Raw genomic sequence first — 18,544 nt, 5'->3', positions numbered from 1 at the left:
ACACGGGATGTGAGATGTCACGGTGCGTGTATAGATGTCTTTATGTTGGGTTATGTGCTGACTCTTACGGTTCCCTCAGTCTTAGTATCCGTTGTTACATTACATGGGTCATTATGAAGCTCAGTCTGGGTGGTTTGACTGTGGGGGTATGAGGTAACAGTTCAGTCTGGATGATTTGACTGTGGGGGTATGAGGTAACAGTTCAGTCCGGATGGTTTGACTGTGGGGGTATGAGGTAACAGTTCAGTCTGGATGGTTTGACTGTGGGGGTATGAGGAAGCAGTTCAGTCTGGATGATTTGACTGTGGGGGTATGAGGAAGCAGTTCAGTCTGGATGATTTGACTGTGGGGGTATGAGGTAGCAGTTCAGTCTGGATGGTTTGACTGTGGGGGTATGAGGAAGCAGTTCAGTCTGGATGGCTTGACTGTGGGGGTATGAGGTAGCAGTTCAGTCTGGATGGTTTGACTGTGGGGGTATGAGGTAGCAGATCAGTCTGGATGGTTTGACTGTGGGGGTATGAGGTAACAGTTTAGTCTGGATGGTTTGACTGTGGGGGTATGAGGTAACAGTTCAGTCTGGAGGGTTTGACTGTGGGGGTATGAGGTAACATTCAGTCTGGATGGTTTGACTGTGGGGGTATGAGGTAACAGTTCAGTCTGGATGGTTTGACTGTGGGGGTATGTGGTAACAGTTCAGTCTGGATGGTTTGACTGTGGGGGTATGAGGTAACAGTTCAGTCTGGATGGTTTGACTGTGGGGGTATGAGGTGTTCCTCATTAATACATTGGGCGCCGTGTGGTCACAACATGATTGTCAAGCGTCAGTGCTATGAAAAGCACAACTTTTTGTCTTTTAAACACAGCTGTTCTGAAGATATATTCTCTGATTAGGGAAAGGGGGATACCTAGTCAGTTGTACAAGTGAATGCATTCAACTGAAACGTTTCTTCCGCATTTAACCCGAGTGCCGCAGCGGTCTAAGGCACTGCATCTCAGTGCAAGAGGCGTTACTACAGTCTCTTGTTCGAATCCAGGCAGTATCACATCCGGCCGTGATTTGGAGTCACATAGGGCGGTGCACAATTGGCCCAGCGTGGTCCGGGTTTGGCCGGGGTAGGCCGTCACTGTAAATAACAATTTGTTCTTAACTGACTTGCCTAGTTAAATAAAGGTTAAATCATTTTTTTCAATAAAAATAAAATAAATAACCCAACCCCTCTGATTACATTCCACTTCATTGTTAATCAAATCGTATTTGTGACATGCGCCGAATACAACATGTGTAGACTTTACAGTGAAATGCTGACTGACAAGCCCATAACCAACCATGCAGTTGAAGAAAGTCTACTTTATCATCAGTATATTTGGTAGCAGAAGAGAGAGGACACGTATTGCTTCAACTATACCATACCAAGACACACTGTAGTATTAAAAGTAATGGAATGACTGTATTCAAACTCCATCAACTTTGCCTCTGATTATCCAGAGGAACTGATCCAAGATCTGTGCTTGCGGAGGATAGCGTGTGTGTGTCTCCGCTCACTGCTCTGTCTGAGTAGCAGAGGGACTGAGAGGAGAGTCCTGTCTGCTGGTTCAACGTGGACCTCCTTTCAGTTCAGCAACAGTCCCCTCCTACCTCCTCAGATATAGTGAGCGTTTTGACTAGCCGTGGAGTCAACCAGAGCTGAATCTTTAACAGAGCACGCTGCTGGGTCTCTCTGCCTCAGCCCCCAGACACACACACACACACCATACACACACACACACCGACCAAACACATGGAGTACTGCCGCGCTGTGTTTCTCTGGATCTGCTGCAGCCTGTTGCCAGGTGAGCTAATGTGTGTGTGTGTGTGTGTGTGTGTGTGTGTGTGTGTGTGTGTGTGTGTGTGTGTGTGTGTGTGTGTAGTCCTATGCCTGTGTACAATAAGTAGTAGTTATTACATTTAATTTATTCCAGCTCTCTCTGGAAGGCACATAAAACGTTTGCGGCATAGCTTTTATAGGAGCTAAAGTTAGTCTAATGTTTGCATAAGAAGAGGCAGACAGTCTAGCTTTCAGTTCTCCAATATTTATATGGAAATGTAGACAGGAATATAATTCCACGGTGTCCTAAGTGAAGTGGCTTTCTGGAGAACTAGTAAATGAGTCTCTTCTCTCGTGCAGCGAAAATGTCAAACTACTATAATATCAGTCTCATATCTTGATCTACTCTAATATCTAAGTTTTATATCTTAGTCTCATATCTTAATCTCATATCTAGAAATACTCTGATACCTTAGTATCATATCTCGAACTACTCTCATATCTTAGTCTCATAATTTAGTCTCACATATCTTAGTATAATATCTTGAACTACTCTCATATCTTAGTGTCATATCTGCATCACATCCAGCCGTGATTGGGAGTCCCATAGGGCGGCGCACAGTCTTATGTCTTGAACTACTATAATATTTTAGTCTCATATCTTATATCATACTGTGTGAGAGAGATGGGTGCTGAGTTGGCTTATTGAAGGGATGTGCTGGTTCCCTCAGGTTTGACAGAGGTGCTCTGTCTCTCATTGGAAGCAGGTGTGTCCTTTGAATGAAAGGTGGTGCTATCTGTTTAGAAACTAAGCGCTCAGAGTTTCCAGCATCTGGAAATGTGTGGTGCACAGCCAGAACTGGGGTCAATTACCAGTGAAATTACAATAGCAGCAACATATTGAAGTGGAATAGAGAGAGAGAGAGAGAGAGAGAGAGAGAGAGAGAGAGAGAGAGAGAGAGAGAGAGAGAGAGAGAATGGGTTGTTTGAATTTCCTATGGCTATATGACCTGAATTGTATAACCTGATATGATATGGACTGCACCCCGCTGTCAATCTTCATCTATTTTAATTATATGGTAATATGAGATTGGACCAATGTCAAGAGAGATTGCTATGACAGGTGGCTTCCAAAGAGTGCACACGGCTCACAATACTGGTAGCCAGCCATACTGTATATATTAGTGTAATTGCTTCAGTCTATGGCAATGTACAGTATGTCACTGTTTAAGTCATTTGGAAATGGCTGACGTTTCTTGTCCTTACTGCTTTCCAGTAATGTACTACTGACCTTAATCTAACAAGCAGTTGGATAGCACTAGGTTCCCATGGTTTTTACACCCTCTTGTTGAAGTAGACTAGCTATTATTAATCTTTGATTAGACGTTGTTAGATGACATGAGGCCTGAGGGTGGAGCAGTAGAGGAAATGTCTACTGGAAATATTTGCTGAGGTATAGGAATTTGATGTTGGGTCCAAGTTTTGGACACATACAGTCTTGCCGAGGGGAGGAGAGGTCAACCTTGCGAACACAGAAACAGTCTGGAATGAGAGAGAGAAGCTGTTTGGCCGGACTGGGAAAGAAGCTCTGACAATAAGACGGGAAAGGGCTGCATTCAAGATTTGATTTATTTATTGTGGGAGTTTGCTTCACTAAATGTCCTGTTTGAACGAGGCTGCTTAACATGGTCAGAATGGTGGTAGCGGGGATAGTGACATAGCAAAATGTCATGGCATACATGCTGATGACAACTCATTGAGTGAAAAACTGAGGGAGCTGGGCCAGCAAAGTTAGTGGGCTTCAAGCCTTTAGTCAATAAGGACAAACTCAGTGGACACTCATCCAGACAGAGCCTCCGTCTGGGGCAAAACAATGTACCTTCTGAAGCAGACCAAAGGTCATTTGGTGCTGTCATTTCCACAGAGGATCAGGGTTTGCTGAAGGGTTGGCTGGATCGTTCTGACATATTCACAGCTGTCCACTGCTGCTGTCTATATGTGATCTTGCAGCTGTAACCAGTTGCAGCACTGTGGATGGGGCTTCCTTCATGTAGAATGTATTTAGAGATTGAAACAGTGAGCCACATGAAGAGTGCACAGTCTGTTTGAGGTATGAACAGCCTGCGGGCATTCAACGGTTTTCCAAAGCTGTCACACAAGCCTGGCCGTTAGGCCTGAGTGCGAGAGGGCAGGTTTAGAGGGCCAGGTTGGACTTGTTACACTGCTCATTGAGTTTTATGGGTTCATTAAGCAGCAGTGTCAAATCTCGCTCGGGCTGCACAAAAACACACAAAAACTGTTTAAAGTAAATAGTGGAGTTTGAAAATAGTGTTGCTTTTTAAAAAATCCGGTCGTTACCAATTTCTTCGCTCACATACAGTCTGTATTCTTCACCTGTTAGATGCCTAATGCAACATGTTTGTCCTCGTACAGCATGTTTGTCCCAACGCAACATGTTTGTCCTCGTACAGCAAGTTTATCCCAACGCAACATGTTTGTCCTCGTACAGCATGTTTGTCCCAACGCAACATGTTTGTCCTCGTACAGCATGTTTATCACAACGCAACATGTTTGTCCTCTCGTACAGCATGTTTGTCCCAACGCAACATGTTTGTCCTCGTACAGCATGTTTATCACAACGCAACATGTTTGTCCTCGTACAGCATGTTTGTCCCAACGCAACATGTTTGTCCTCGTACAGCATGTTTATCTCAACGCAACATGTTTGTCCTCGTACAGCATGTTTATCACAACGCAACATGTTTGTCCTCGTACAGCATGTTTATCACAACGCAACATGTTTGTCCTCGTACAGCATGTTTATCCCAACGCAACATGTTTGTCCTCGTACAGCATGTTTGTCCCAACGCAACATGTTTGTCCTCGTACAGCATGTTTATCCCAACGCAACATGTTTGTCCTCGTACAGCATGTTTATCCCAACGCAACATGTTTGTCCTCGTACAGCATGTTTATCACAACGCAACATGTTTGTCCTCGTATCAGCATGTTTATCCCAACGCAACATGTTTGTCCTCGTACAGCATGTTTATCCCAACGCAACATGTTTGTCCTCGTACAGCATGTTTATCACAACGCAACATGTTTGTCCTCGTACAGCATGTTTATCACAACGCAACATGTTTGTCCTCGTACAGCATGTTTGTCCCAACGCAACATGTTTGTCCTCGTACAGCATGTTTATCACAACGCAACATGTTTGTCCTCGTACAGCATGTTTATCACAACGCAACATGTTTGTCCTCGTACAGCATGTTTATCCCAACGCAACATGTTTGTCCTCGTACAGCATGTTTGTCCCAACGCAACATGTTTGTCCTCGTACAGCATGTTTATCACAACGCAACATGTTTGTCCTCGTACAGCATGTTTATCCCAACGCAACATGTTTGTCCTCGTACAGCATGTTTATCCCAACGCAACATGTTTGTCCTCGTACAGCATGTTTATCCCAACGCAACATGTTTGTCCTCGTACAGCATGTTTATCCCAACGCAACATGTTTGTCCTCGTACAGCATGTTTATCCCAACGCAACATGTTTGTCCTCGTACAGCATGTTTATCCCAACGCAACATGTTTGTCCTCGTACAGCATGTTTATCCCAACGCAACATGTTTGTCCTCGTACAGCATGTTTATCCCAACGCAACATGTTTGTCCTCGTACAGCATGTTTATCCCAACGCAACATGTTTGTCCTCGTACAGCATGTTATCCCAACGCAACATGTTTGTCCTCGTACAGCATGTTTATCCCAACGCAACATGTTTGTCCTCGTACAGCATGTTTATCCCAACGCAACATGTTTGTCCTCGTACAGCATGTTTATCCCAACGCAACATATTTGTCCTCGTACAGCATGTTTATCACAACGCAACATGTTTGTCCTCGTACAGCATGTTTATCACAACGCAACATGTTTGTCCTCGTACAGAGCCCTCAGTAATTATTGGGACAGTGCATCATTTTCTCTTCTTTGGGCTCTAAACTCCAAAACTGTGGATTTGAAACAATGACTATGCTGTTAAATTGCAGACTGTCATCTTTAATTTGAGGGTAAATTCATCCATGTTGGGTGAACTGTTTAGAAACATAGCACTTTTTGTACACAGTCAGACTGTGACAGTCCCTTCATTTTAAGGGACCAAAAAAATTGGGACAAATTCTCTTATATGTGTATAAAAGTAGTAAAAAGTTAAGAATTTGGTCCCATATTCATAGCACTCAATGACTACATCAAGCTTGTGACTCCACACATTTGATGGATGCATTTGCTGTTTGTTTTGGTTGTGTTTCAGATTATGTTGTGCCCAAAATAAATTAATGGTAAATAATGTATTGTGTCATTTTATTCTACATGAGAATATAATATGTTTCTGAACAATTATACAGTAATGTGGATGCTAACACGATTACGGTTAATCCTGAATGAATTGTGAATAATGATGAGTGAGAAAGTTACAGACAGACAAATATCGTAGCCCCAGGAAATGCTAACATCTCACCATTACAATAACAGGGAGGGGGGGTTATGATATTTGTGCATCTGTAACTTTCTCACTATGTAGAAAACGTGCTGTAATTTCTAAACGGTTCACCCGATATCGTGAAAATACCCTTAAATTAAAGCTGACAGACTGCATAGTCATTGTTTGATTTCAAATCTAAACTTTTGAAGTACTGTACAGGGTCAATGTCCCAATAATGAATCAGTATGTCATTCAGCCTGTCCTTAGACACTGACTGTTGCAGTTATGAATGTCCTGATGTCTCCACAGTGGCTTACAGCTGTGCATGACAACTCACCCCAGACCTGCTCTGCAGGCATGGCTTATACAGTACATGGCACTGCTTCAAGCTCTGCCACGGAGGATTTTGTTAACCCTGGGAGGGCTTAGAGCTGGCCGAGAAGGCAGACAGCTTGCTTAGCAGTGCCCAACTCCTGTGTGGGAGTGGCACATCTGGTGCCAGATACTCCATCATGACTCAGATCCCATCATGTCACCAGCACCATCCATTGTGAAGCATCTTTCAACAGGGCTCAGATGAGCTTTGCAGAGAAAAGCCATCCAGTGCAAGAAGATCCAGAACGGGCCAACTAAAAGATGCTGAGTTGCACCTTTTACCTCATGTGAGGTGTACACCTCCAATCGCAGGGCTGCTCTTTTGTGCGAGAGCTGCAATGTGAATTCCTTCATAAAGTACAGAGAACGTTTGACCGTTTCATATTAGAATCTGGAACGTTGACTTCTCCACCACTTATAGGTGAACCAATGAAGGTTGATTTTCAGAGAGGTGGTGGGGAGCTGCCGTCTCGCCATGCGGATTTGGTTAAAACTCAATCTGCTGGCCCAGAATCTTGGCCTGTGGGTAACAGTCATGCCCTGAAGCATTATGACTGTTACCCACACACAGACCAGCATGGCAGACGCTGTGAGGTGGCCATGTGTGTAGAGATGAAGTCTTTCACATCTTCCCTGAAAGCCCCCCGTGTCTATGTTTGACAAATTGTAGAAGGGTTATTTTGTTCAGCACTGTGTAGAGCTGTGTATGATGCATCCAAGTCCCAGGTCACATTATGGGCGTTGCATGCATCCTTTTAAAGGGCATCAGCATCCCCTCTCATGAACTGAAACCTGACCATAACGCTGATTGCCCTTTGAGTAGCATGAAGCTCCATCAAGTCCTGTGTGAGGATCCATTCTAGCAGGCGTTGCACCCCTGGCTGTTCATAGTGCACCCGTGAGTCGTCTCTCCATCAGTGGGGCTGCGGTGGAGCTCCTGCAGCTTGGTGCTGGGCCAAAAGCAGTGGCTGGCCGGTCGGGCCCGTGGTTTATTTATCTGGGCAGAAGAGCCGGTACACAGGAAACCCGGCAAGACTCTGGCCTAGCTTTAGGAGCTGCTGATATTACTGGGAATATTAAATTGCTCTGCCACGTTAGGGGTTTGAAATGGAAACTGGATCTCCTCCCCATCTCACGCTTTCACCTCCACTCTTTCCGTCTCTCGCTCATTTTCTCTCTATGTTGTTCTTTTTGCTCTCTCTTTTTCTTGGTAGGAAGTACAGCAAAGCTGCTCTGTGATGGTATCTGGGATAGTTTTCTTTCTATAACGAGCCTCGAAGACATCAAAGCGCCGGCTAGAGGAGTCATTTGTGTTTATGTGTATTTAAGACGGCACGCCTAGAAAAATTATGAAAACCCATATGGGAAAGAATTCAAATACACCACCTGCTGTGAAAAATTATAGCTGTTCAGCACCATTTCTTCCACCATTTAGCAGCATTTTTTATTTCAGCTTAATTAATATACTTGTTGACTCCCTCTGGATAATATTTTGGGGGGAGATCAAAGAACAGCTGACCATGTGAACCATTCATGCAACAGGAAATGAGCAATGTGGGGAATATGTCAATATTTAGATTGAACTGCATACTGTACATTGCAGTGATGGTAGCCATGAATGGATGTTTTCTCCAACCAGAACATATATTTTATGACCGTGTCATTTAATTTGGCAGGAAACAATGTGATGCCTTATCAACAACTGAACCATTTAGCAATAACATATGCTAGATATACAGTGCCTTCAGAAAGTATTCAGACCCCTTGTCTTTTTCCACATTTTGTTAGGTACAAGCCTTATTCGTAACGGCTGTCGTAGAGAGGGGACCAAGGCGTGTTGAGTGCTCATAGTGAATATTTATTTTAACTCAGAATACTAAAGACAAAATAACAAACAAACAGCCAACAGTTCTGTCAGGTACACAGACTAACTAAACAGAAAATAACTACCCACAAACACAGGTGGAAAAAGCCCCTACTTAAGTATGATCTCCAATTAGAGACAACGAGAACCAGCTGCCTCTAATTGGAGATCATCCCCCAAAAAAATCAACATAGAAATAGAAAACTAGAACTAAACATAGATATAGAAAACATAGAAAAACACAAAACACCCCCTGTCACACCCTGACCTACTCTACCATAGAAAATAACATCTTACTATGGTCAGGACGTGACATTCTAAAATTGATTACATTGTTTCTTTTCCTCATCAATATATACACAATACACCATAATGACAAAGCAAAAACTATTTTTTTGACATTTTTGCTAATATTATACAAAAATGTAAAACTAAAATATGACATTTACATAAGTTTTCAGACCTTTTACTCAGTACTTTGTTGAAGCACCTTTGACAGTGATTACAGCCTTGAGTCTTCATGGGTATGATGCTACAAACTTGGCACACCTGTAATTGGGGAGTTTCTCCCATTCTTCTTTGCAGATCCTCTCAAACTCTGTCAGATTGGATGTGGAGCGTTGCTGCACAGCAATCCAGAGATGTTTCATCGGGTTCAAGTCCGGGCTCTGGCTGGGCCACTCAAGGACATTCAGAGACTTGTCCCGAAGCCACTCCTGCATTGTCTTGGCTGTGTGCTTAGGGTTGTTCTCCTGTTTTAAGGTGAACCTTCGCCCCAGTCTGAGGTCCTGAGCGCTCCCAGCGTACATGTTCCCGACTCCCAGCGTACATGTTACAGTTCCAAACTTCTTCCATTTAAGAATGATGGAGACCACTGTGTTCTTGGGGACCTTCAATGCTGCAGAATTTTTTTGGGATCCTTCCCCAGATCTGTGCCTCGACACTTGGTATTTTATTAGGATCCCCATTAGCTGTTATAAAAGCAGAAGCTACTCTTCCTGGGATCCACACAAAATATGAAACATAATACAGAATGACATACTACAGAACAGTAATAGACAAGAACAGCTCAAGGACAGAACTACATGCATTTCTAAAAAGGCACACGTAGCCTACATATCAATGCATACACACAAACTATTTAGGTCAAAGAGCAGAGAGGCGTTGTGCCACGAGGCGTTGTGCCACAATCCTGTCTCGGAGCTCTACGGACAATTCCTTTGACCTCATGGCTTGGTTTTTGCTCTGACATGCACTGTCAACTTTGTATTCACCCCCTTGGCATTTTTCCTATTTTGTTGTATTACATCCTGTAATTGAAATGTATTTTTATTTGGATTTCATGTAATGGACATACACATAACAGTCCAAATTGGTGAAGTGAAATGAAAAAAATAAGTTGTTTCAAATCTTTCTTTTTTTTTACATTTAAACTGAAAAATGTTGAGTGCTTAAGTATTCACCCCCTTTGCTATGAAGCCCCTAAATAAGATCTGGTGCAACCAATTACCTTCAGAAGTCACATAACTAGTTCAAAAAGTCCACCTGTGTGCAATCTAAGTGTCACAGGATCTGTCACATGATCTCAGTATATATACACCTGTTCTGAAAGGCCCCAGAGTCTGCAACACCACTAAGCAAGGGGCACCACCAAGCAAGTGGCACCATGATGACCAAGGAGCTCTCCAACCAGGTCAGGGACAAAGTTGTGGAAAAGTACAGATCAGGATTGGGTTATAAAAAAATATCAGAAACTTTGAACATCCCACGGAGCACCATTAAATCCATTATTAAAAAATTGAAAGAATATGGCACCACAACAAACCTGCCAAGAGAGGGCCGCCCACCAAAACTCACAGACCAGGCAAGGAGGGCATTAATCAGAGAGGCAACAAAGAGACCAAGATAACCTTGAAGGAGCTGCAAAGCTCCACATCGGAGATTGGAGTATCTGTACATAGGACCACTTTAAGCCGTACACTCCACAGAGCTGGGCTTTATGGAAGAGTGGTCAGAAAAAAAGCCATTGCTTAAATAAAAAAATAAGCAAACACGTTTGGTGTTCGCCAAAAGGCATGTGGGAGACTCCCCAAACATATGGAAGAAGGTACTCTGGTTAAATGAGACTAAAACTGAGCTTTTTGGTCATCAAGGAAAACGCTATGTCCCTAAACCCAACACCTCTCATCACCCCGAGAATTCCATCCCCACAGTGAAGCATGGTGGTGGCAGCATCATGCTGTGGGTATGTTTTTCATCGGCAGAGTCTGGGAAACTGGTCAGAATTGAAGGATGGCGCTAAATACAGGGAAATTTGAGGGAAACCTAATTCAGTCTTCAAGAGATTTGAGACTGGGATGGAGGTTCACCTTCCAGCAGGACAATGACCCTAAGCATACTGCTAAAGCAACACTTGAGTGGTTTAAGGGGACACTTTTAAATGTCTTGGAATGGCCTAGTACACCAGCGGAACCCATCCAACTTGAAGGAGCTAGAGCAGTTTTGCCCTGAAGAATGGGCAAAAATCCCAGTGGCTAGATGTGCCAAGCTTATAGACACATACCCCAAGAGACTTGCAGCTGTAATTGCTGAAAAAGGTGGCTCTACAAAGTATTGACTTTGGGGGGGTGAATAGTTATGCACGCTCAAATGTTCAGTTTTTTGGTCTTATTTCTTGTTTGTTTTACAAGAAAAAATATTTAGCATCTTCAAAGTGGTAGGTATATTTTGTGTAAATGAAACGATACAAACCCCCCAAAAATTGATTTTAATTCCAGGTTGTAAGGCAACAAAATAGGAAAAATTCCAAGGGGTTGAATACTTTCGCAAGCCACTGAGGACCGCTGTGTGCCTTTCCAAATCATGTCCAATAAATTGATTTTACCACAGCTGGACTCCAATCAAGTTGTAGAAACATCTCAAGGATGATCAATGGAAACAGGATGCACCTGAGCTCAATTTCTAGTCTCATAGCAAAAGGTCTGAATACTTATGTAAATAAGGTTTTTCAGTTTTTTTGGTTTTAAAACATTTGCAAACATTTCTAAAAACCTATTTTTGCTTTGTCATTATGGGGTATTGTGTGTAGATTACTGAGGATATTGTTTTATTTAATATGTTTTAGAATAAGGCTGTAATGTAACAAAATGTGGGAAAAAATCAAGGGATCTGAATACTTCCCGAAGGCACTGTATGCTCACATATACTCTTGTATAATTTCTCTTGACAGAGCAGCAACATCTGTTGGCAGAATATACTAGTGAGACATATATATTTTGGAGGATTATAAAGATATTTTTTCTGCAGTTGCAGTGCTCTCATTAGATTTCAATTCTTCAGCTGCCTTGAAACAGAGGTAATCTCCTTTAAAACTGTCAATGTGAAAAAGCTAACTGTTCTAAAGAATGAACCATGACAGTACTATATTTCAAAGGAAATGGATATTGTCCTCACTTTGACACTCTTCTTTCATGGTATTGAATCCCAACTGTTAACTACATCTCGCAAGTGACTGATGTTTCTTTCAAATGTATAGCCTACTTTCTATGAAATAAATATATATAATAATTTTAACTACTAGGGCCAGGACGATACCAGTATCGCGAAACTTGTTAGTATTGTAACAAAGAAACAAAACACAAAGCAGATTTAAGTTCTTTACGAAAACTGCCCTAATGTTGGAAACAAACATCATTATGATGTCATCCAGAGTCACATGTATTTATTTTCCATCTGTAGCTCACAATATTTTACATACAACAGGTTTTTAAAGGACTGACTAGTTTGGTCTGCTTTGTGTTTACATTTGTGGCATGGAAAACATATTGTGATAATGGTATTGTCCTGGCCCTACTCACTATCAGTACCAGCAATTGAATAACGAGTTCCAATCCATTTCACACGTTTGTCCAATACACACTTTTCTCTGTCAAGTCCCTTTGTCCATCAAATGGAAATAAAAATGTATTTGGCAATTTTCTGCTTCTAACTATTTATTTAATATATCAGCTCTCCATACAGCTCTAATCTTGGTAAAAATGATTAGCAATACACAACAGAACCATGCCTGAACTGCCGCTTGTATAGTCTCTGAACTATTGGTTTGCCTCTCAGTGCTGAAGCTAACCCAACTTTGACCTTCTATGTCAGTTGTTATAAAACTATTTATTTGTTATGTCGCCTCATAAACTTTGTTGGTGCTTTTACGTTGTGATCACAGTAACAAAATACATTTCCCACGGAGAAAAAAGGATCACTTGACTTGACCCTCAGAGCCTAACAGATTGTAGAGCTGTATAGAGAGGACTGAGAGTGGGGTTTAGGGTATTCAAAATAGGCCCTACTGTGTTGATGTAAGAGAAGGGGGGGCTTGTCCTGGGGTCTGTTTTTGTGTGCTCTATGAAATCCATCTCTTCAGCTCACTGGGCTGGGTTCTGACTACTCACTGGGTTGGGTTCTGACTGCTCACTGGGCTGGGTTCTGACTGCTCACTGGGCTGGGTTCTGACTGTTCACTGGGCTGGGTTCTGACTGCTCACTGGGCTGGGTTCTGACTGCTCACTGGGCTGGGTTCTAACTGCTCACTGTGTTGGGTTCTGACTGCTCACTGTGTTGGGTTCTGACTGCTCACTGGGCTGGGTTCTGACTGCTCACTGGGATGGGTTCTGACTGCTCACTGGGCTCGGTTCTGACTGCTCACTGGGCTGGGTTCTGACTGCTCACTGGGATGGGTTCTGACTGCTCACTGGGCTGGGTTCTGACTGCTCACTGGGCTGGGTTCTGACTGCTCACTGGGTTGGGTTCTGACTGTTCACTGGGTTGGGTTCTGACTGCTCACTGGGCTGGGTTCTGACTGCTCACTGGGCTGGGTTCTGACTGCTCACTGGGATGGGTTCTGAGTGCTCACTGGGTTGGGTTCTGACCGCTCACTGGGATGGGTTCTGAGTGCTCACTGGGTTGGGTTCTGACCGCTCACTGGGTTGGGTTCTGAGTGCTCACTGGGTTGGGTTCTGACTGCTCACTGGGATGGGTTCTGACTGCTCACTGGGTTGGGTTCTGACTGCTCACTGGGTTGGGTTCTGACTGTTCACTGGGATGGGTTCTGACTGTTCACTGGGATGGGCTCTGACTGCTCACTGGGTTGGGTTCTGACTGCTCACTGGGTTGGGTTCTGACTGCTCACTGGGATGGGTTCTGACTGCTCACTGGGATGGGTTCTGACTGCTCACTGGGTTGGGTTCTGACTGCTCACTGGGTTGGGTTCTGACTGCTCACTGGGTTGGGTTCTAACTGCTCAAGGGGCTGGGTTCTGACTGCTCACTGGGCTGGGTTCTGACAGATTACTGGACTTGGTTCTGACCGCTCACTGGGATGGGTTCTGACTGCTCACTGGGTTGGGTTCTGACTGCTCACTGGGTTGGGTTCTGACTGCTCACTGGGTTGGGTTCTGACTGCTCACTGGGCTGGGTTCTGACTGCTCACTGGGTTGGGTTCTGACCGCTCACTGGGATGGGTTCTGACTGCTCACTGGGTTGGGTTCTAACTGCTCAAGGTGCTAGGTTCTGACTGCTCACTGGGCTGGGTTCTGACAGATTACTGGGCTTGGTTCTGACCGCTCACTGGGCTGGGTTCTGACTGATCACTGGGCTGGGTTCTGACTGCTCACAGGATTGGGTTCTGACTGCTCACAGGGTTGGGTTCTGACTGCTCAAGGTGCTGGGTTCTGACTGCTCACAGGGTTGGGTTCTGACTGCTCACAGGATTGTGTTCTGACTGCTCACAGGATTGGGTTCTGACTGCTCACAGGGTTGGGTTCTGACTGTGATTTTTTTTTCTTCAAGTAATAGTACTCTAACTGTATGTCATTAAGCGTGATGACTTTTAAAGCTGTCTCTTTCTTCCTCTTCGTCCTTCTCAATTTCTCTCTCTATTTCCAAGGAAGAGTGTTATATCACTGTCATCACAAGCTGGCTCATAGCCCTTTACCTCAGACAAGAAAAATTGCAATGAAATGTAAATCCCAACATGAACCCTGACCTTACAGTAGCCAAGACGTCTGTCTTCCACTGTATATAATATAGAGACAAAGTGGTTTGAGACCTGAGACCGGTGAAACGAAGACACTGTATACAGCTGGAGATGAAGGAGAAGATAGACGAATGAAGAGCCAGATTGAAAGGAAGTTATGTTGACGAAGATGATGTTTTCCGTCGTGCTCTCTCCTCTCTGTCAAGAAGATCTACTCATGTCTTCCATCTCCTCAACAAACGTTTGCTTGCTGCTTGCTTCCTCCGGTGGAAATAAAAAATCCACATGACGTTGTTTTCATTAATAAGCCATTTTGGGTAACTTGGTGAGAAAAGCTGAAAAGCTGAAAAAGTATCATCTCTGATACGCGTTTTAATTTAATTCAGAAGGGAATTGCGTTTTCCCATAATGCTCTTAATGTCCAGAGGAAGTGAGGAGAATTAATCTACACCATCACAAATCCGGTCTGTCTTTTGATCAGTTCCCATAGTTGTGTTTGCGGTCCTTTGATTTTGTTCATTGAGATGAATTTGTCTTGTCTGTGAATTATGGTTCCCACATGGTCTAATCAGGGTTTCACCACAGTGCTTAAAACGCTCTGCTCAACTTCTACCAGAAATTAACAGCTCGGAAGGCATGTGGGTTGCAATTATTGATCTTTCTCAGCTCAGTACCTGTGGTAGATTTCTAAATCTGATCTCACGTACAGAAAAAATATTAAGGGGGGCGAATTTGACTAGGAATGGAATTCCCTACCCTGATGTGAGCATCGTACAGTCAATGGTCAGTCATCATCTGATGAAGAGTGATCTGCCAATCAGAGGGCTGCTGCCTGGCATCAGTATTCTAGATGCCATCTCCAGCCTTTATGCCGTTAAGCAAGGCACTCAGTGTGTTTGTCTCGGGGTGTTGGTAGAAAACAAATAGATTAATTTACGTTTCCTCAGAATAGGACAATAAGGTATGCTTCTGTTCTTCTTGTTGTAAAGTCTTGCCTTAGCCAAGTACAATGGCAATAACCTTAAATAAGTGTTATTCAGCATAGATCAGTGCTATTGTGTAAATGGCCTGACTTTAGTGTTACATTCAGTGCTACATAATGTTGACATCTAATAAAAGGAAATCTATTTTGGTATTTGTTTCATTACTCCATTGTTGATATTGTTCCAAAATGTTTTGCAATGTCAGCAATCAAGTTTTCAAGACATACTGTACATCTCAAAATACAGAAATACAGTCGGTATGATGCATTTTGTATACCGGCCGTATTTCTGTATTTAAAGAAAATAAGTTACTATAGTTTTTCTGTGGAGTTTTCCTTTAATATACTTTGTATACAGTATGTCCATTTAAATGAGCAGGATGGAAATATCCATGTAACCTGCTACATGATTTCAACATCCAGTCTTCTGCACTGTAACGTGAATGATCAACTTCAATATAGCTACTACCACTTCTCCTCACACAAAACCTTCAGCCATCCATCCACCCCTTTCAATATGACTACTACCGCTTCTCCTCACACAAAACCTTCAGCCATCCATCCACCCCTTTCAATATGACTACTACCGCTTCTCCTCACACAAAACCTTCAGCCATCCATCCACCCCTTTCAATATGACTACTACCGCTTCTCCTCACACAAAACCTTCAGCCATCCATCCACCCCTTTCAATATGACTACTACCGCTTCTCCTCACACAAAACCTTCAGCCATCCATCCACCCCTTTCAATATGACTACTACCGCTTCTCCTCACACAAAACCTTCAGCCATCCATCCACCCCTTTCAATATGACTACTACCGCTTCTCCTCACACAAAACCTTCAGCCATCCATCCACCCCTTTCAATATGACTACTACCGCTTCTCCTCACACAAAACCTTCAGCCATCCATCCACCCCTTTCAATATGACTACTACCGCTTCTCCTCACACAAAACCTTCAGCCATCCATCCACCCCTTTCAATATGACTACTACCGCTTCTCCTCACACAAAACCTTCAGCCATCCATCCACCCCTTTCAATATGACTACTACCGCTTCTCCTCACACAAAACCTTCAGCCATCCATCCACCCCTTTCAATATGACTACTACCGCTTCTCCTCACACAAAACCTTCAGCCATCCATCCACCCCTTTCAATATGACTACTACCGCTTCTCCTCACACAAAACCTTCAGCCATCCATCCACCCCTTCCACCTACCCTTACGCAGACTGAGCAATGTCAATCAAACTCAGTGACAGACAGCTCTACTGTTTACCTACAGCCCCTACAGTGTAAAATATCTGCTTGCCTTTTGGGACAAGGCTCTGTTTACAGTGAGCAATTATCATTCTGACATGACATCACGAGACCTCCATGGCTATGTTTGTTTCTGTACGAGATACTTAAGGTGCTGGAGTCCAGGTGTCATGGCCTAGAAATATTCCAAGGGAAAATCCTATAGTTTTCTTGGATCAGAGGCATCAGCGGTAGCCTGTTTTCAATAGCACCTTAGAGGCTGCTGCCTATACACATATAGACTTGAAATCACTGACCACTTTAATAATGGAACACTAGTCACTTTAATAATAATTTTTTACATATTTTGCATTACTCATCTTATTTGTATATAATGTATTCTATTCTATTCTACTGTATTTTAGTCTATGCCGCTCCAACATTGCTAGTCCAAATATTTATATATTTTTAATTCCATTCCTTTACTTTAGATTTGTGTGTATTGTTGTGAAATTTTTAGATATTACTCACTAGATATTACTGCACTGTTGGAGCTAGAAACACAAGCATTTCGCTCCACCTGCAATAACATCTGCTAAACATGTGTATGTGACCAACACAATATGACTTGATTTGATTTGAATATCTAGACAAGACAAACACCCTCTCTGGCATGCTATCTCTGTATCCTTCTCGCACAAGGTGGCTACAAAGTCAGCATCAAAATGGCCGCCTTCCGGCTAATTACAGCTGTGATGCTCTTGGTACCGCTGGGTGAAAGTCTCAAACCCACACATGTCCTGTTTCTGATGAATCTCCCATCTATCGCTTCGAGTTTGTGTAACTTGGCTGATGTTAATGTTCTAACCAGCATGAAGTCTTTCTGCTGCACTTCAGGTCACAGGCAAAAAACAACTGGTTTTTCGGAAATGTCTGTTGTAGCCAGTAAATATAATGTGCTGTCCAAGCATGCTATTAATGGCATGTGTTTGCCTTGCTGTGTCTGTTTCCAGGGCTCCATGATGGTTTCAACATTGACACCAAGAACCACAGGATCATCAAGGGTCCCAAGCAGGCCCAATTTGGATACACTGTGCAGCAGCACGTTGCCGGGGGACAAAAGTGGTAAGACGCTTATTTACATTTTATACAACGGGTGGGTCAAATCCTGAATGCTGATTGGTTAAAACTGCATTCCAGCCGATGTCTATTCCACAAGTTGCCACCGGCTAAATACGTGATGTTAAAATGCCTATATACTCTGTTCCATCTGACTGCACAATCCACTGTCTCATCAGCCCAGCCACGCAATTTATAAACTTGATCTCCACCATAAAAAGCATCTAGAGCTCACATTTCTTTTAGACTGACATTTTGTATAAACCTTGCTGCCTGTCTCTCCAAAATTTGCAACATTGTTTCAATATTCAAATTGGATCTCCAGCTGTACCATAGTAATGAACATGTAGGGAGTCGGGACGAGACAGACAGACAGGCAACGTTTCTCAGCCAGTCGAAATGAATCAGCTGGCATCATTTTTATGGAATATATACAAAGGAATGTCAATTGAAAAAAGATCAAACAAACTGAAGTGCAACTAGTTTGCAGTCTTTCCAGCTTCAGTTTGAAGTGATTGTGTTAGCTGTGTTGTTAGCTTCTCCTCTACCACATTATCACTTAAATGTGTGTTTCTCATTTACTTGATGTACTTTGTCACTTCACTGACTTTCAACTGCTTTGAGGTGAGGTACTGTA

General features: G+C 43.1%; 1 pseudogene; it reads left to right on the top strand.

The window, feature by feature from the left end:
* Positions 1-1,656: 1,656 nt before the first annotated feature.
* LOC115203523 (integrin alpha-11-like) overlaps positions 1,657-18,544 on the top strand; it is a 96,625-nt pseudogene continuing 79,737 nt past the window's right edge.

Source organism: Salmo trutta, chromosome 12 (assembly GCF_901001165.1).
Source record: "Salmo trutta chromosome 12, fSalTru1.1, whole genome shotgun sequence".
Taxonomy (NCBI): Eukaryota; Metazoa; Chordata; class Actinopteri; order Salmoniformes; family Salmonidae; genus Salmo; species Salmo trutta.
This window is presented reverse-complemented; position numbering and strand designations above follow the sequence as displayed.